The following is a 7,500-nucleotide window of genomic DNA, read 5'->3' as shown; positions in this document are numbered from 1 at the left end:
ATTTATTATAAACATATAAAAATAAATTTTTATGTTTTGTTTATATGCGACCTTTCCTGATAGTAGGCGGTCCTTACTTTGAACCGAAGTTAATCAACGTTGAGCCCGTTATATCGTATTTAGCCTTTAAAGAATTTAAAACTTTTTAAATTTAATGTTTTATGAAAGAATTTCTTTGATAGTCTTCGTACTGTTTTCAAAGATGAACTAACGTTTAGTTTTTTAGACTACGCAGTTGTTGACGTTCAGGACGTTCAACATGCGCTCTATCGTTACGATAGAGAGAGTGTATCACGGTTTCACTTTGCAGTAAGAGTAAATCGATTCTGACGTTTTGTTCATTCTTTCTTAGCTTAAATGTTTTAAATTCTAAATTAAAGGAACTCTTTATTTGGAAAACCTTTCAGTTTTTTCCTTTAGTCAAATAACATGTTTTTTTGACGATATATAATTGGGCTCTTCTCTTAGGTGCGAAATCAAGAGAGAAAGAGAGAGAGAGATAGAGACGGAGGGAGAGAGAGGAGAGAAAACGTTCCGTTCAAGCGGGTAACGTTGTTCTCGAGTTGCTCTCGTCCCTAGTCGCTGTACGGGGAGGAAGGATAAAACTTTTTTAGTTTTTTATTCTCGTCCCCAGGCTATGTGCGGTGAGAGATTGAAAACGTAGTTATATGAACTAGTGTTTAGTCTCTTTCCCAGCCACTGATTTTTTTTATCTTAAATATGTTTTCTGTTTTTTGCTGGTATTAATGAGCTTGCATTATACGACTGATTTCGCAATTACTACCTTTTAATGAAGGGTAGATTTGCGTGTTTCAGGTAGAAATCAGTAAAAGTTTCGATTTCAGTGAAATAAGTGCAAAACAGAAAATCGATAAAGTGATATGCGCAAAGTGTTACAGTGTTGCGTCCGAGGGTTCGTCTGTTCGTGCCTGTCGTTCACCTAGTCCGGGACCTCTTGCAAGCTCCCAAGCCCAGGGGAGAAGTAATGTCGAACGACTTATGGGTTCGAGAGGCCTTGATCAACGAACAGACGTTTTCCCTCTGTGGTTTCGGGCGTATCTACCCAAGATCGCCCCACCCACTCTAAGACGAGAGAGCCCGTTTATTCCTCGTCTGCGGAAGAGGTTTCTCGTAAGAAACCATGGACCAAGGTCTCGCGGCTTATTAAGCGCAAGTCGGTCCTTTCCGCGCAAGTCCAACGGCCCAGTTGTAGCCACTGGGTCAGTTCGGACTCGCTGCAGTCTTCCGATGACTGCTCACCTCCTAAGAGAGGCAAAGCGGTACCGCATCAGGCAGTCACACCGTCTGTTGCCGCACCTGCTCCTGTAGACCCTAGTGGTCTTTGCTGCAGACCATGCAGTCTCAGTTAACGTCATTGATGCAGGACTTTCGTGCGGAGAAGGTTGACACTGCACCAACCTCTAGCTTACAACCAACCACGGTTGTGCGTCCTGTGGACGCTGAGGCGACCTTCTGCCGCACTCCAAGAGAGTCCCGCCACCCATGCGTTCCAGTGTACCCTGCCAGCCGCATGTTGACGTTCAGCGACGCACGGAACCTTCCGTTGACGTTCGCGAGGTACAACAACAGTCTAAGTTGTTTTGTTTTGACGCGGTGCGTCAACTTCCGCATTCTAGAGTTGTTTTGACTGCTCAGTCTAGACAGTCAAAGCAGTCTCGAGTGGACACTGTACGTCCTCACACACCTGTTGTGGTTGACAGTTCAGTTGTTGACAGTTCACAGACTGTCAAGCAGTTACATGACGTTGCCTTCTGGTCTGCTACTTATGCACCAGTGAAAGACTCACTGAGGTAACCTAGCTTTTATCGGACAAGGTTCCTGTGGATGAGGAAGTTGCTGTTCTCCCTCCTACTGATATTCCCTTGAGGACTCTGTCAGATGGAGAGGAGCCTTAAGCTGCTTAGCCTCCTATGGACTTTAATTAAATCATGATGATTTTTTTTTTTTAAGGATCTTCGTCCGGATCTTGTAACTGCTGCTCCTCGTTCGCCTAAACGTCAGAACTTACACTAGGCCTAGCTACTTCGAAGCCGTTGTTTTTAAGCTAGTGCTCTCTCGCTCTCCTAGAGAGCGTTACGTTGGCTAGGCGACTGGTTTTTGCACCAGGAGGAGTTTTTAGGGATACAGCCTTTGATTTCCCTTCTTTTAAACTGGCTTATAGAGCGAAAGTCTGATATGACAAGAGAGAAGTTCTCGGCTTGGGAGTTCATGCCTCTGCCCAGATAGACTTCTCAATTCTGGTAGACTCGCCCTGGCGCCTAGCCAGGAGACGCTCCAAGTTGTTTTCAGGTCAACTTCTCAGCTTTTGTCAAGCCTTTTAAGTTTTGCTGTACTATTATGTCACACATAACAAGGCTTTCAGGGATGGTAAACGGTTCCGCCTCAGTCGCTAACCCCGTCTGTTGCCACACCTGCTCCCGTAGACCCTAAATGGGCTTTGCTGCAAGCCATGCAGTCCAAGCTTGCGTCCTTGATAGAGGACTTAAATGCGGAGAAGAACCTTCTGGCCAACAACCTTCCAACCGGTCGGTTGTGCGCCCTGTTGACGCTGAGGTAACCTACTCGCGTCTGCCAGTTGAGGTGGTTCCTCCTTCTGGCCAACAACCTTCCAACCGGTCGGTTGTGCGCCCTGTTGACGCTGAGGTAACCTACTCGCGTCTGCCAGTTGAGGTGGTTCCTCCTTCTGGCCAACAACCTTCCAACCGGTCGGTTGTGCGCCCTGTTGACGCTGAGGTAACCTACTCGCGTCTGCCAGTTGAGGTGGTTCCTCCACCGATGCGACCCAGTGTGGGTTGCCAGTCGCACGTTGACGTTAAGCGACGCTCGGAGGTGGTTGTTGACGTTCAGGACGTTCAACAACCAGCAGAGGTGACTTGTTGTGACGCAGTGCGTCAACCTCAGCAACCCGGTAGGGTGTTGACTGCACAACCCAGACGGTCTAGACAGTTTCGGGTTGACGCTGTACTTCCTCGCGCACCCATGGTTGTTGACAGTTCACAGACTGTGCAGCAGTTCCATGATATTGCTTCCGGCTCCGTCACGCATCCACCAGTGCGACCGGATTCAGCGAGTCAGACGTTGCCCACTCCGTTGCCGTTTCCTCATCAGTTTCGGATGAGGAACCCTCTGATGAGGACGTTGCTGAACAAGACGATCAGCCCCCAGACCTGCTATCCATCCAGAAGATGCTGAAGAAGGAACGCTGCTCAGTCAGGCTGTGGATGAGTCTGGTAGGGACACTTTCATCCGTGGATCAATTTGTGTCACTAGGAAGACTACACCTCCGTCCTCTTCTATACCATCTATCTTTTCACTGGAAAAAGGACAAGACGCTAGAAGCGGTCTCGATCCCGGTTTCCGGAAAGATAAAGTCTTGTCTGACTTGGTGAAAGGACTATATCAACCTTAGAGAGGGTCTTCCCCTAACTGTTCAGACTCCCAACCACGTTCTCTTCTCGGACGCATCGGATGTAGGCTGGGGTGCGACATTAGACGGTCGGGAATGCTCGGGATTATGGAACTCGAGTCAAAGGACAATGCATTTCAACTGCAAGGAGCTTCTGGCAGTACGTCTGACCTGGAAAAGCTTCAGGTCTCTCCTTCAAGGCAAAGTGGTGGAGGTGAACTCGGACAACACCACGGCTTTGGCGTACATCTCCAAGCAAGGAGGGACCTACTCTCTGACGTTGTACGAGATCGCAAGGGACCTCCTCACCTGGTCAAAAGGTCTAGACATATCACTAGTAACGAGGTTCATCCAAGGCAACTTGAATGTCATGGCAGATTGTCTCAGTCGGAAGGGACAAATAATTCCAACAGAATGGACCCTCCACAAGGATGTATGCAAGAGACTTTGGGCCACCTGGGGCCAGCCAACCATAGATCTCTTCGCAACCTCGATGACCAAGAGGCTCCCAATTTATTGCTCACCAATCCCGGACCCAGCAGCAGTTCATATAGATGCCTTTCTACTAGATTGGTCACATCTAGATCTATTTGCATTCCCTCCGTTCAAGATTGTCAACAAGGTACTGCAGAAGTTCGCCTCTCACGAAGGGACAAGGTTGACGCTAGTTGCTTCCCTCTGGCCCGCGAGAGAATGGTTCACCGAGGTACTTCGATGGCTAGTAGACGTTCCCAGAACACTTCCCCTAAGGGTGGACCTTCTACGTCAGCCACGCGTAAAGAAGGTACACCAAGGCCTCCACGCTCTTCGTCTGACTGCCTTCAGACTATCGAAAGACTCTCGAGAGCTAGAGACTTTTCGAAGGAGGCAGCCAGAGCGATTGCTAGAGCAAGGAGAACATCCACCCTTAGAGTCTACCAAACGAAGTGGGAAATCTTCCGAAACTGGTGCAAGTCAGTATCCGTATCCTCGACCAGTACCCCTGTAACTCAATAGCTGATTTCCTCTTATATCTGAGGAAAGAACGATCTCTTTCAGCTCCCACTATCAAGGGTTACAGAAGCATGTTGGCATCAGTCTTCCGTCACAGAGGCTTAGATCTTTCCAACAATAAAGATCTACAGGACCTTCTTAAGTCTTTTGAGACCACGAAGGAGCGTCGTTTGGTTACACCTGGTTGGAATTTAGACGTGGTACTAAGATTCCTTATGTCAGACAGGTTCGAAACGCTACAATCAGCCTCCCTGATAGATCTCACCTTAAGATTCTTTTCCTGGTATGCTTAGCCACAGCTAAAAGAGTCGGTGAGATTCATGCCTTCTGCAAGAACATCGGATTCTCATCCGAAACGGCTACATGTTCTACAACTTGGTTTTCTAGCCAAAAACGAGCTGCCTTCTCGGCCTTGGCCAATATCGTTCGATATTCCAAACTTATCGTATGGTTGGAAATGAACTAGAAAGAGTCTTATGTCCTGTAAGAGCTCTTAAGTTCTATTTAAAACGAACTAAACCTTTACGAGGCCCGTCTGAAGCTTTATGGTGTTCAGTTAAGAAACCATCTTTGCCTATGTCAAAGAATGCTTTATCCTATTTTATCAGACTGTTAATACGAGAAGCTCATTCCCATCTGAATGAGGAAGACCAAGCTTTGCTGAAGGTAAGGACACACGAAGTAGAGCTGTCGCAACTTCCGTGGCCTTTAAACAAAATAGATCTCTGCAAAGTATAATCGACGCAACCTATTGGAAAAGCAAGTCAGTGTTCGCGTCTTTTTATCTTAAGAATGTCCAGTCTCTTTACGAGAACTGCTACACTCTGGGACCATTCGTAGCAACGAGTGCAGTAGTGGGTGAGGGCTCAACCACTACAATTCCCTAATTCCATAACCTTTTTAATCTTTCTCTTGAAATGTTTTATTATTGTTTTTGGGTTGTCCGGAAGGCTAAGAAGCCTTTCGCATCCTACTTGATTTGGCGGGTGGTCAAAGTCATTTCTTGAGAAGCGCCTAGATTAGAGGTTTTGATGAGGACCTTTAGTATGGGTTGCAACCCTTCATACTTCAGCTCCTAGGAGTCGCTCAGCATCCTATGAGGATCGCGAGGCTCAGTAAGGAAGACGTACTTAAAAAGGCAGAGTAATTGTTCAAGTCGACTTCCTTACCAGGTACTTATTTATTTTATGTTTGTTATTTTGAATAACTGCTAAAATGAAATACGGAATACTTAGCTCATAATAATGTCAACATGTAATGCTGGTCTCTACCCACCCCCCTGGGTGTGAATCAGCTTATATAATCACCGGCTAAGTTTAATATTGAAAAATGTTATTTTTATTAATAAAATAAATTTTTGAATATACTTCCTGGTGATTATATATTAAAGGACCCTCCCTTCCTCCCCAATAGAGACCCAGTGGACCGAGGAGAAAATTGGTTCTGTGTTTACATTGAGTACTGAGTACCTGCTCGACAGATGGCGCTGTTGATGTACACCCCCTACCTGCATAGCGATCGCTGGCGTATTTTGAACGTAGAGTTTTTCTGTCGGGCAGCAGAGCTGCAGCTTATATAATCACCGGGTAAGTATATTCAAAAATTTATTTTATTAATAAAAATAACATATTTCTATTTGTTATTGCTTAAATTTGTCAAGAAAGAATAGCATTATATATTTGGAACTCTTATTATTATTAATAATAGCTAAGCTACAACACTAATTGGAAAAGCAAGATGCTATAAGCACTAGGGTTCCAAACGGGAAAAATACCCCATTGAGGAAAGGAAATAAGAAAATAGAACAATATTAGGAGTAGTGACCAAATTAAAATAAAATATTTTTAAGATTTTTTTTCCATTCTTTGAAAAGATCTAAATTATGATAATTTCTTGTCTTTAAATTGTGGAAAAGATTCTAGACTAAATTAAAGTTTCCTCTTTTTCTCTAAAACCCAAAGTTCCAGGGTTAGAGAGAATGGGAGTGTTTTGCTTCTTTATTTTGTTTGCCCTCATATAAGCAAATTTTCACAATTTTTGTAAGTTACCAATTGTTGATGTCGGCTACCCCCCAAAATTGGGGGAAGTGCCTTGGTATATGTATGTATGTACCAATTGTTTAATCATGAGGAATTGTGTAAATAGTTGACTATTTATGGAATATTCTTCTTAGTGGGGATAAAGGGTTTGTGTATTGCCATGATCATCAAAGCTGTATTAGTTAGAGCCACCCATACTAGGTTGGTTTGCTATTAGGAATCATACGTCTCCCACCATCATCAATCAACTGGTGCCAGCGTGGTGATGACAATATCCTAACCCCAGACATGACTAACAACTTGTGTGAGCCTTTGGTTCTGCAGTTGACTAGAAATGGCTGCATTTGATTGATATATACTGTACAGTATATTATATATATATATATATATATATATATATATATATATATATATATATATATATATATATATATATATAGGTATGTTATATATATATAGTCATACCTATCTTCACGAAAGACTCTGCTTACAAAGTTTTCGAGCTGTGAACGAAATGCAAATATTTTTATGACTCGCTTTACGAAAAAAGTTTCATTTTAAGAAAAGAGCTTTGCCATCTAGGCCGAGAATAATATAGTCACCCATCACAAAGAGTTGGAGAAAATGGATTCAGACAACAGAAAGTAGGTAGTAAGTTGGCTAGGGCACCATCTGCCCGTTGAGATACTACCGCTAGAGAATTATGGGGTCCTTTGACTGGCCAGACAGTACTGTACTACATTGGATCCTTCTCTCTGGTTATGGGCCTTTCTCTTTGCCTACACATTCACTGAGTAGTCTGGCCTATTCTTTACAGATACTTCTCTGTCCTCATACACCTGATATCACTGAGATTACCAAACAATTCTTCTGCACCTAAGGGAGAACTATTGCACTGTATTTGTTCAGTGGCTACTTTCCTCTCGGTAGGGGTAGAAGAGACTTTAGCTATGCTAAGTAGCTCTTCTAGGAGAAGGACACTCCAAAATCAAACCATTGTTCTCTAGTCTTGGGTAGTGCCATAGCCTGTGTACCATGGTC

At 44.2% G+C, this 7,500-nt stretch overlaps 1 protein-coding gene across 4 annotated transcripts in view; it reads left to right on the top strand.

The window, feature by feature from the left end:
• The window catches only part of LOC137629620 (progranulin-like), a 110,450-nt gene that overhangs the window by 76,594 nt on the left and 26,356 nt on the right, over positions 1 to 7,500 (top strand). The gene's annotated exons all lie outside the window — the stretch shown is intronic.

This window comes from Palaemon carinicauda, chromosome 37, assembly GCF_036898095.1.
Source record: "Palaemon carinicauda isolate YSFRI2023 chromosome 37, ASM3689809v2, whole genome shotgun sequence".
NCBI lineage: Eukaryota > Metazoa > Arthropoda > Malacostraca > Decapoda > Palaemonidae > Palaemon > Palaemon carinicauda.
This window is presented reverse-complemented; position numbering and strand designations above follow the sequence as displayed.